General features: G+C 31.0%; 1 long non-coding RNA gene across 1 annotated transcript; it reads right to left on the reverse strand.

The window, feature by feature from the left end:
- Positions 1-555: 555 nt before the first annotated feature.
- LOC107908266 (uncharacterized) lies at positions 556-1,044 on the reverse strand. Its single transcript, XR_001686946.2, has 2 exons — positions 886-1,044; positions 556-804 (listed from the first exon to the last, which is right to left on the reverse strand). It is a non-coding gene; the product is annotated as an uncharacterized lncRNA (long non-coding RNA).
- Between the last annotated feature and the right edge of the window lie 12,570 nt (positions 1,045-13,614).

The raw sequence follows: 13,614 nt of genomic DNA on the forward strand, positions 1-13,614 counted from the left end.
TTTTAGTAAGGTAATTTAGTTAGTTACGTTGAGATTTAATTAGAATGGAACTAGGGTACTATATACAAAAAGACTTAAATTATGATAAGCGCACCTAATCACGAAAATCAAGAGTGTTAGTGGGATTATCTGATTCTTTCACTAATCTTTGTCTCTGTGATTAAGGGCTCCTTTGGATTGAAGTAAAACGGCAGTGAGGCACGTTTGAAAGGAAAAGGTGGTGCCAAACTCACTGCATTTGTGTTTGGTTGAGGCTGTCAGTGCAGTGAGGTTGCTTTTCAACCACATTGATCAGCTGATTTTCAGCCGGAGCAAATAGCAGCAGTTAGAGGCTTTCAGTGCAGTTGACATTATAATAGACCAAAATAGCCTTACTTTTATTTATTATTTTACCATTTTATCCTTAGAAATTAAGTTAATTTCATTCCCAAAATGCAAAAAACCCTGCTCTTCAATTGACAGTAACAAAACTCCACCGTAACAGCAGAGCAAACTCTCTCAAAGAAGCTATATTTTTCTACTCATCCTATCAATCTTGTTCTCAACTTTGATCTGTAAGTGAAAACCCTTCTTTTTCTACTCTATATATGTGTTTGAATTGTATGAAAGTAGTTTCTGTTTTTCCTTTAAACACAAATCCATATGTTATTTCTCCATTATTTTTTTTACCTCTACTTGCCGTTGAAGAGATTGAACATAATTGATGATTTCATTTAGCAGATCAGCTTTGTCTGTGATTTTGTTACATCCTGGTACTAAATCTTGCAGATACTTCATTCTTTCACTGATTTTCTCCCTTCTAACCTATATAAATCAACATAATTAAAACATTATTATCTAATGAAAGAAACCTGATAAAATAAAAAAACAAATCAGTAATAATACCATCCATATTCATGTCTCCAGCAATGCTGTATTCATGTCTCAAACCCTCAAAAACTAAAAATATCAAAAACAAAACAAAGCACAACTAAACAAACGAAACAACAAAAGCTTGTAGTAATATGAACAAGTTTAGCAGGTTTGCTATATGTCTTCATGCCTAACACAAGTTACACAACTATAAGTATCACAGAACACAATTCGACCCACCTTAAGCAGCAAAAGCTTAAACTAACTACACGCTTTAGTTTCCTATTGTAGAAGAAGAAACTAAATGAGCATCTGAAAATATAACATTACAAAAGTTTTGAGGAGTGAACTGCCCCCATACTACAAACCACAATTGAATGAAAACTAGTTTAAGGATAAAACATACCACAATTGAATGAAAACTAGTTATCGCTCTTCTAACATACTACAAACCACCATCAAACGACTAACTCCATCAATAGGAACTAGAAATCAAACGACTAACTCCATCAAGGGACACGCAATAAGCATCAATACAATTCTAAGATTACATTATGCATATTCTTTTATTACCTAATAAGTTTCCTATTGTAGAAGAAGACACTGAATGACCAAAGTCCATTGTTTGACAAATTTGTGACATTTGAAACATGATGATGACCACATCAGTGTTCTTTCCCTTTTTTTTGCCATTTGTAAATATGAGAGAGATGGCTTAACTTACTAACAATAAAGAATTCAAACAAAAAGTCAAAAATTCAAAGAAGAAACAACTATGTTTGCCAATATCCAACAATTAGTCCCCACAATTATCACACGAAGAACATATTCCTGCAATATCTTTTTTGTCTTAAAATCTCAGCCTGATCAAGGGAAGAGATTATTAGCTTCTCATATACATTCCTATCGTTCTTCTTCGCAACAATTTTACATTGAAAAGTAGAGCTCGGAGAAGTATGAAACACAAGCAATCAAACACTTAACACTCATTAAAGAACAGAAACCAAATGAGAGTGATATAAATTATAAAGCGTCAAATTTTTAACATTTTTTAAACAACAAAGAACTCAGATTTATTCCATTGTAGACAAACCCGAACTATAACCAAAAAATGAAATTTCAGATTCCACTGGTAATGACAAAATTGAGTAAAAAGCTCACCTTGGACTTGTTTTTGGTCCCTTTACTTTTGCCACCAACCTTGGTATAGCAGAACCTAAAGGCAATGAAAGGAGAAATATGCGTCATTGGGCAGAACCTTAAGAGCTTTTCTTCCTTTTTTTTCTCCCCTCGGTGGCTCCGCCGAGTCAAATTCCACACGTTTATCTGTTTTATTATTTTTTCAGCATAATAACCTTTTTAGTCCTCCAACTTTAGAAGAAAATTTATTTGAGTATTTTAATTTATAGTTTTTGTCAAATCATTCTAAAATAGATAAAAAAATTAGCATTTGTTAATAGGATAATATTAAAGATATTTTAGTTAATATATATTATTATATTATTTTTAATATATTATATTATATATATATAAAACAAAAGAAAGTAAAACGAAAAAGAAACACAGAAGTATTCGAAGCAGGGGAAAGAAAGAAGAAACAGAGAGCAAACGAAACAGAATTCAGGCAGCAACAGTGACGTGAATTTGAAAAATCACCTAGGATAGTATAAAATGAATTAGAGGGTGAATGATATATGAAATGAAATATTATTGAGTCTATTTTTATAGAAAAATAACGGTTTAGCAAAAAGAAATTTATATTTAAGATATGTGAATTTTAGTGAGACAGGATCAGAACTGTTTTTAGAATCCCCTGTTCTGAGTTTAGAAAATCACTAAAAATAGTATAAAAATAGTTATTAGTTGTAGTTTATATGTATAGAATCCTTATTGAGTCTGTTTTCTGTAGAAACAAGTTTTAATATCATATTAAAATCCTATAATGAGAATTTATTTTTAGTGGCAAGAGGTCAGGACAGTCGAGTGAAGAAACATGGGAGACTTTAACTAATAAAATGTACTAATTCGCCAAACCAAAAATTCTGAAAATTTTATGGTAGAAATATATATGAGTCTAGTTTCAGGGAAAATTTACATAATTAAATTTCAAGTCCCGTAGCTCAAGTTATAATCAATTTAGTAACTGCTGCGCAATTGGGCAAATTACTGTAAACAGTGAAATTAATTTTCAAAACAAATTTTTATGCCCCAAATTAGTAAGATAAGCTAAGTAATGCCTTGTGCTCGATTCCGGCAACGGTCTCGGGTAAGGGGTGTTACACCAGTTTTTTTTGGGTGTGGCTAGATAAAGATTAGCATTGGGAGACGTCTAAAATAACTTATAGACTATGTATGTTCTCTATGCTTCTTGGTGAATGCTAGCACATTGACTGAATTATATCAATGACAATAGATGGTAAAGACACGAAATTTTGTGGAAGGAGATAGTAGCTTAGCAACAAAAGCTGTTTGGGATGATGAGCTGACATTGATATTTTGTGAACTTTGCGTGAATGAAGTCAATGCTGGTAATAGACCGACAACTCATCTAAACTCAAAAGGATGGGAAAATGTCATTGCTCTTTTTCAAGCAAAAACACAAAGAAATTATGGAAAACCTCAATTGAAAAATAAGTGAGATACATTAAAAAAGGAATGGAGGTTATGGAGGGAGTTGCTTAAGGAATCTACATGTATTGGATGGTGTCCAACTAAAAAGACGGTCGATGCTACTGAAGAATGGTGGGCTACAAAAATACAGGTTAGTGTTCACTTTATCATTATTTTAATGCATAAAGTTTATTGAAATTAATAATTTACAATTATAAAAATCTTAGTATAACATTTAACATTTAGCATTTTATGTAGGAAAATCCTGATTTTAAAGGATTTAAGAAGAAAGGAATTGAGCCACGATTGAATGAGTTAATGTGGCAAATGTTTGGTGGCATTGTAGCCACCGGAGAGAATGCATGGGCACCTTCGTCTGGTGTTCTTCCAAGTGGGGTTCCTATGGGAGATGATGCACCTTATGAGGGATTTGGTGATTCAGATGAACATAGTAACGAGAATGAAGGTATTCCCCCTGATGAGGTACCATCAAACCCTTCTCATGAAATCCCTAATCGAAGAAAGCAAACACTTGGGGCTGTACACGGTAAGGGAAAAAATCAAGTTCAAGTAGAAAATCATCAAGAAATACATTAACTACTCAGATTGAGAAATTGTGTGAGAGTATGGCTAGTCCAAGGAAGTCAGTGAATGAAATTATTTTTCCTCACTCTCAATATACTATTTCAAATGTAATGGATGCTTTGCGTCTTTGGGAGATGAAATTCCAAAAAGAGATGAACTGTACTATTTTGCCACCAAAATGTTCCAAATACATGTGAAACGAGAAATGTTTTTGAACTTAGATCCAGATGATAGGGTTTGGTGGCTTCGACGTGAGTATGCTGAACAAAATCCAATTGCATCATTTTCATCCTTGGTAGCAACATACTCATTTCCCTTCCAACCATACCATCAACCACCTCCACCATCAGCTCCTTAGAAATATTATTGTAATATAACTATACTACTTTTTTATATGTAAAACTAATGTATGCTACTTTTTATGTTTGGTATTTTTATGTTATGCTTTTAATCAAGTTTCTGTGTTGTATAGAATGTCACGAGATTTTAAAGGATTTATTTTCATTTGATTACTTTTTCAGGTTATGGATGAATCTAACAATATGTATAATAGTTTTGATATGAATTATGATACCTCTGAATTAAGTGAAGAAGCTCAACGAAGAATAGCCACAATTGTTACCCAAGTTGAGCACAACAATTGTCATAATGAGGAAGAATATGTGTTAAGCAGTGTATTGGTACACCATGAAACTTATTTCACTATGCAACCGCGTATGGATTCAAATTATACTGGTCAAATGTGGGTGGACGAAGTATTAAATGGGCACGATGATCGTTGCATGATTAGTTTTAGGATGCCAAAAAATATATTTCACAGATTGTTGCATGATTTGCAAACAAATTATGGCTTAAAGAATGGGAAAGTATCGGCGATGGAGAAGTTAGCATTATCATTGTACATTCTTGGAAATAGAGAATCAAATTCAAATGCAACAGAGCGATTTCAACGATCTGGGGAAACTGTTAGTCGAATTTTTACTGATATGTTGCATATATTTGCTCGAATTGGAATAGACACGATTAAACCCATTGAAGGTCAATTCGAGGAAGTACCGAACCATATTCGACATGATACAAGATATTGGCCTCACTTTAAGGTAAAATTTACACAATCTTTATTTTTTTAAAACATAAATTATTTCTAACTTTTATCTCATTACTTGTATTTATTTTAAAGGATTGTATTGGGGCTATAGATGGAACACACATAAAAGCATGCATTTCGCCTTCTTCTCAAATACCTTATATCGGACGGAAAGGTGAACCAACTCAAAATATTATGGCAGCTTGTGACTTCAACATGTGCTTTATTTTTGCATTTCCTGGTTGGGAAGGAATAGCACATGATAGTAGAATTTTTTTGCAAGCACTTAGAAAGCAAGAGTTGAAGTTTCCACACCCTCCACCAGGTCGAACTTTAATTTTTAATTACTTTTTACATAAAAAATATTAAAATTTTTAATTTATTTTTAAACTTGATATTATGTTTTACTTTTTTTGCAGGAAAATATTATCTTGTGGATTCCGGATATCCACAAATGGCAGGTTTTCTAGGTCCATATAGGGGGGAACGATATCATTTACCTGATTTTCGTCGAGGTAATCATCAAGTATCTGGAAAAAAAAAGAAATCTTTAATCATGCCCATTCTTCGTTACGCTCTGTGATTGAACGAACATTTGGAGTGTGGAAAAAAAATGGCCAATATTAAGAGATATTCCAAGTTATTCATTTGACAAGCAAGTTTTAATAGTTATTGCAACAATGGTTTTGCATAATTACATTCGAAGACATGCTTGGTCAAATGATGAGGATTTTCGAGAATTTGAGAATATACCGGACATGTCAGTCTCTTCAAGCCAGTTTGACAGAGGTGAATCGAGTTCTTCTAACAGAGAAAGTGACCTTGAAATTACAATGTTAAGGGAAACCATTGCAACTAGTTTAATGAATCAATATTTGTAAACACATTTTGTATCATAACCTAATTTCTAGTAATAATGAAACTTGTTATGTCTTATGTTACTATATTTTTTTTTATTAAAAATCATCCGTTTAGATACTTCAAAATTAGATCCAAGTATAATGTTATTATTTGTGAAAATAATATTTATCATTGTTATAAAAAAAATTTAATTATAACTATAAAAAATTAAAAATAATTTTCATTTTATCTAATAATTAATTTGAATTAATTATATAATTCATTAAAATATTGGAAGATACATTTTAATATTTTATTAAATGAATTTGTATATTTTAATAATTTTAAAAAAGTAAAATAATTTAAATAACTTCTATTATATATCAATTCTAATCTGATGTCCTTAATAGTCATTTAAATAACTTCTATTATATATTATGGCAGCTTGTGACTTCAACATGTGCTTTATTTTTGCAATTCCTGGTTGGGAAGGAACAGCACATGATAGTAGAATTTTTTTGCAAGCACTTAGAAAGCAAGAGTTGAAGTTTCCACACCCTCCACCAGGTCGAACTTTAATTTTTTAATTACTTTTTACATAAAAAATATTAAAATTTTTAATTTATTTTTAAACTTGATATTATGTTTTACTTTTTTTGCAGGAAAATATTATCTTGTGGATTCCGGATATCCACAAATGGCAGGTTTTCTAGGTCCATATAGGGGGGAACGATATCATTTACCTGATTTTTGTCGAGGTAATCATCAAGTATCTGGAAAAAAAAGAAATCTTTAATCATGCCCATTCTTCGTTACGCTCTGTGATTGAACGAACATTTGGAGTGTGGAAAAAAATGTCCAATATTAATAGATATTCCAAGTTATTCATTTGACAAGCAAGTTTTAATAGTTATTGCAACAATGGGTTTGCATAATTACATTCGAAGACATGCTTGGTCAAATGATGAGGATTTTCGAGAATTTGAGAATATACTGGACATGCCAGTCTCTTCAAGCCAGTTTGACAGAGGTGAATCGAGTTCTTCTAACAGAGAAAGTGACCTTGAAATTACAATGTTAAGGGAAACCATTGCAACTAGTTTAATGAATCAATATTTGTAAACACATTTTGTATCATAACCTAATTTCTAGTAATAATGAAACTTGTTATGTCTTATGTTACTATTTTTTTTTATTAAAAATCATCCGTTTAGATACTTCAAAATTAGATCCAAGTATAATGTTATTATTTGTGAAAATAATATTTATCATTGTTATAAAAAAATTTAATTATAACTATAAAAAATTAAAAATAATTATCATTTTATCTAATAATTAATTTAAATTAATTATATAATTCATTAAAATATTGGAAGATACATTTTAATATTTTATTAAATGAATTTGCATATTTTAATAATTTTAAAAAAGTAAAATAATTTAAATAACTTCTTTTATATATCAATTCTAATCTGATGTCCTTAATAGTCATTTTTCATTATCACCTCACCGCTACAGCTGCGTTTGAATCCAAACACACACTCAACCATTATTTCTAATCTCACTGCTACAGTGCCCAATCTCACCGCTACAGTAACTAATCTCACCGCCACCGCTGTTTTTAACCTCACCGGAAGTAAACACACCGCCCATCCAAACTAGCCCTAAGTATATAAGTATAGGATAAGTTCTCTAAAAGTCTTTGCATCTTCTTTGTTTTCTTCTTTCTTCTTGAATTTCTTTGAACTCTCTGAAAACCTAAGTCTAGTAAACCTCTTCGAAGTTAGGTTTGTTGTATTCAACTAACTTATACGTTTGTACCAGTTCACTGGTAATTATTGATGAACCCTAGTTTAACCTCAAAGTTATTATGTGTTTTTAATTCTGCATACATATATGTTAGAATGGTGTGTGAATAAGGAAACTTCCTAGTTCTAGATGGTATTGTTTATTTTTGCGTGCATGTTCAGATTTGATATATCAGTAATCTGATATGCTTCATTATCCTTATTTTTTTAGCTCAAGAAGCTACTGAAGGTCCAAATGATAAAGGTAAGGACCTGCCTTGTAGATTTTGCTAAAGTTTCTGGTGAATTCTTTCTTACTTTCACATGTTGTGATTTTCTTTAGTTCATTATTTATAAAAGGTAAAAAAAATTTCTCTGTAAAGGATGAAAAGTGTATGTGTGGATAGTGGTTGTCTAGAATTATTAGTTGAGTTCAGTATGTCGGCGATATGGAGTATGGGTAATTTTTCATGTTTAAGCCACTACCATATGCTTCTGATATGAACTGATATGTGGAAATGAAGATGATGAGATATGTTTGTGTAGCCTCTAGTAAGGCAGCTATATTGTAAACCAGATTGACAAATCACGATAAAATAGGCTTTACTGAATGAAAAAGATATGAGGAGTTAAGACGGAGAATGCATATGAATTAGACTGTATGTTATGTATCTGACTTTGAAATCTGGGTACGTGGCTGGCATGAAAATGGATTGTTTGAGTTATAAGTAAGTTAGCGTACAATATACGCTTATGTTATAAGTAAGTTGGCATACTGTGTCTGTCTGAGTTCTGTATACATCATTAGGCTTACTTCGTGCAAATGTGCAAACCCTTTGAAAGATTCTGTTGTACAAATAGAATCCTTATTTATGATCTCATTGGAACTTATGAACTTACTCTGTTACCTTTTCCTGCTCAAACTTGCTGACTGAAGGAAGACTTATTTGAAGGATTACACTAGAGTGTTGCTACTATTGTGAGATGACTACTTTATTCTATATTATGCATGACTCATGGGGATGACACCTAAATTTACTTTGAAAAGGACATGTACAAAAAAATCTGATGATTAGACTATGTTTTAATGAAATCTCTATGAAGTTTCATGGATTGGATTTAAAGTATTATGCTTTGTTTGATGAAAATATCATACTTAAGCAATGAATGCTTAGAAAGCTTGTATAAGCTTTAATCATATCAATCCATTTCATTATGAAAGTTACACATATCAAGAACAATCTAGTATCGATACTGCAAGATTTGTGAAGCTATATTCAAAAACTCACAAGGTGAATAAATTCACATCATCATTTATACATATCATCCTTAGCATAGCAGGGTTTTAAATAACTTTAAACCTTCCAAATTTCTTTATTCACACTTGTATTTCTTTACTTACCACACCCATTCCATATACATAACACACAAGTCTTAAGCATATCATACCACCATAGCCACAAGCTAGTGCATGCAAACATAGCCCTTTTCAAATTAATCACATAATAAGCCATTTCATAAGAAATTGTATAACTTAAAACTTACCGCTCTTTCATAAGCACAAGTGTATTTTCATTTGAGCACTTACCATTTCAATGCATTTTATAATTGAACATATTACCATTCAACCAATAGCTTGGCACTTGCCTAAGCATCAAACAACAACACTTGTTAGCGTACTTGAACATATTTCATATAATTTCAACATCAATAACCTTATTATCTCAACATGTCACACTTGAGTTTATTACTCGTCTCAACTTACATAATTTCCATGTATCAACATATCAAGATATTGATTTATATATCATGATACATATCATTCTCTCACCATTTCTGCATATACATATATCATCCAAGACTACTCCAAATATTTTACCTTTCGAAGAACGACTTACGGATTTGAGTACATCGTTAACAGAAGACCGAAAGCTGAACAGAAGCTCATGAGAGCTAAACAAAAACCCATAAGGGTTTAACAGAAGCTCGAAAGATCTGAACAAAAACTCATAAGAGTTGAACGGAAGCTCATAAGAGCTGAATGAAAACTCATAAGAGTTGAACAAAAGCTCAAAAGAGTTGAACGGAAACTCATATGAGTTAAACAGAAGCTCATAAGAGCTGAACATAAAGTAAAACACAAGAGTTCGCAACAAATGCTGAACCTCAGTTTACTTGGGTAATTTGCCGCCATTTTCCTCCAATGCCGTCATGCGCCACATAACGATTGTACTCAAATCTCGCATTCCATTCAATCGAATATTCAATTCAAATTATAACTTCAACAATAATTCAATTTTAAACAATATAATAAATACATAATACCATTCATTAAATAAATATAAATATTAAAATTTAACCGTACGAACTTACTTGGATAAATTGCAGAAATAGCAAGATTTAGGGGTATTTTGGTAATTTTCCATTTTCCTCGATTCTCCACCCAATCTTGATCTAAATTAATAATTTTATTCAATATATTAATTTAGACAATAAAAAAATTCATTTCATGTAATTTGATCACTTTTTGACATTTTTTTACAAAATTACCCTTAAAATTTTACTTTTATTCAATTTAGTCCCTGAGCCTAAAACATGCAAATCAACCATTTTTAATACAGGCCCAAGATAACTGAATGTTCATGATATTCAAAAAATCTCGTTTATGCAACAATTTCACATTAAATCATTGTACTTTTATTAATTTAACAAATTAATCCCTAATCGAAAAATTCATCAAAATCACTTAACAAAATACTTTTAAATAACAACTAATATCTCAATTTCATCATTTAGCAGGAAAAATCATATATATTCATCAATGGAAACATCCAAAATCTTTAACAGTTTCAAAATCGAAGGTATGAGATAGCTGGACCTAGTTGCAACGATCTTAAAAACATAAAAATTAAAGGAAACAGGTGAAAGATGGCTTACTATGCATGAATTAAAGCATGGGCAAACCTTATGTCTTCTTTCCATGGTGTTTCAGTGGTTTGGAGAAGATGATAAGTACAAAAATATCTTTTTTCCTTTTTATTTTACTTATTTTAATTTAATTCATTAAATTACCATATTACCCTTGGTTAATAATTAATTTAAAACACCAAATCTATGCCCATATTTGTCCATTTCATAAACATATGGCACGATTACCATCAAAGGAAGGTTTAATTTCACAATTGGTCCTTCAATTTAATTAAATTCTAACTAAATAAACTTATTTACAATTTAATCCCAAACTTATTAGGACTAAAAGAACAATTAATCCAAAAGCTAGTGGAATCAATCATAACACCACCGCTTGGAAACTTTGACCATGGTTTAATTACTATTTAAGTCCATTTTCCTTTATCAATTACCCATTTAATCAAATAGTGATTAAATTTTACATCTTTTACAATTTAGTCATTTTTAATTAATTAACTATCGAAACGTTAAAATTTTTTCAACGAAACTTTAATACTACCTTAATGTCACTCTGTAAATATTTATAAAAATATTTATGGCTCGATTTATAGAAACGAGGTCTTGATACCTCATTTTCTAAAACCACTTGACCTAGGATTTTACCACTCGAACCTAATAATTCATTATAAAACATAAATTACCCATTCAAAAATCTTTTTAAACCATATTTGACTCGTAAATATTAAATAATAATGTTTACGAACTTACTCGTTGGATTTGGTGGCCTCGAACCACTATTTCTGACACCACTGAAAATCGGGTTGTTACATTCCACTTGTCGTTTTCCAATATCATCTCATTCACTTTGGAATAAAAAATGATGTTTGCGTGACTTGGAACGTGATTGATTAAAGGTCCCATGTTGGGAACCCAAGCATCCTTCCAACAACAAATGGTACGCCCATCACCCACTGACCAAATCATGTTATCTCGTAGTAAAGGCCAAACCTTAGCAACAAATTTCCACATAAAAGAATATCTACTCCTCATGATGCAATCATGTGACCTCTCAAATTAAACTAAGACTAATCTAATTAGCTAAGATTAATTATAATCCAACCTAAGTATAAAAGAAAAATTAGTGGATGAAAACTATCATCTTCATCCTCCATCACCGTCCACCATTAAAACCAAAGAAAGAAAAGCTTTGAAATTCTTAAGCATTCGGCTACTATTGCAAGTAAGTCCCTAAGCCATTTTTCTTTGAATTTTATAGATTTATGATATGATGGCTTGATTTAGCTAGCCCATGTATCAATTTTTTCAAAATTTGAAAATTTAGCAAGTTACCGTTGTTGAGAAATTGATGAATTAGGCTTGAAATTGATAGAAATTAAGGTTAGATTACGATAAGGACTAAATTGTAAAGCTTAATAAGCTTGGTTGTTAAATTTGTAACATTAGGGACAAAATTGAATACATTAAAAACCTATTACAAAATTATGTTAGGAATAGAAAATATAGGGCCCTTAATGAAATAATGTGAAATCAGATTTTGATTCGAAGCTATATATAAAAAGATATGCATCTCCTTAGTTTAGGGACTAAATTGAATGAAATGAAAAATACGCTAGACTTTTATTTAAATGTGAATTGGATGAAAATTGATATTGCTTATATTTCGTATTAATGTATGTAGCTAAAGACGAAGTCAAGCCGTCGTGAGGGAAACGAAAAGTGAGAGTCGTCGACGAGTAAAGTGAGATTTTAGTTTATACTTTTATGATTCGAGATCATTATATTTATATGCATATATATACTGAATGCATGATTGAGTATCAAGGTGAGTCTATAATGGTCGTATGAATTGATTTATTGTAATTGATATTGAATATCAAGCTAGTGGATTGAGTTGAATAAAATAGAAAGTAGCATGATTTAATTTATCCATGATATGTGATATGAAAATGGTTTGAACTATGTTATGTGGTATTGGTTTTATATATGTGATTTGATAATGATGATATGCAAATTGGTTATATAATGTAATTGGAACATTGATTACCCTATTAGTTGTTCAGACATGGTCGAATATAGTTGGCATGCCATAGGGTCAAGACAATGACTAGAAACTATCGTTGTCAGGCAACCCAGGGTGGCAGGGTATTAGATACTTGTATTCATTTTAAGTTTGTGTCTAGATAATAGGGTTATAAAAATATGAATTGGTAATATGGTAAATGAGATGGAAGTGATTGAAATAGTATGATTGCATAAATGTGATATGTGTAAAATGGCAACATGTGAAAGACCATGCGAACCAGTTAAAACAAGCCTTAGAGGCCGAATCAAATTTGAATAAGTCAATAGACTCGAGAAAGAGAATTGAATCATAAAATGAATGAATAAATAACTTTTGATGAAAGTGAGATTAAATGTCATATTGATGCATACATGAATATATGAATTGGAAATGGAAATGATTGCATCTTTGTCATTAGAATGCATGATATAAAATTCTATTTTGATAATCAATTGAAACGGTGTAAAAGTATGATATTTGAGTATTGAATATGCAAAGTGATCTGGTTGAATTGTGGCATATATTGATTGAATTTCTATATTAAGTATGCTTATTTGTGACTTGAATCATAAAAGTACCACTGCTAGTTTAATCATCAATTGAAATGGAGTAAAAGTATGATATTTGAGTATTGAATATGAAAATTTATTTGGTTGAATTGTGACATATATTGATTGAATTTCTATATTGAGTATGCTTATTTGTTACTTGAATCATGAAAGTACCACCGAGCTTTATTGCTCAGCGTACAGTTTGTTTATTTTGTATGCAGGCTTAGGTGGGTCTCGAAGTCTCGAGACACGATTCAGCATCCAGCCAACAGTCCTTGATTCAGTAATGTTTGTATAGTCCCTTTTCAT

The sequence above is a fragment of the Gossypium hirsutum genome, chromosome D02, assembly GCF_007990345.1.
Source record: "Gossypium hirsutum isolate 1008001.06 chromosome D02, Gossypium_hirsutum_v2.1, whole genome shotgun sequence".
Taxonomy (NCBI): domain Eukaryota; kingdom Viridiplantae; phylum Streptophyta; class Magnoliopsida; order Malvales; family Malvaceae; genus Gossypium; species Gossypium hirsutum.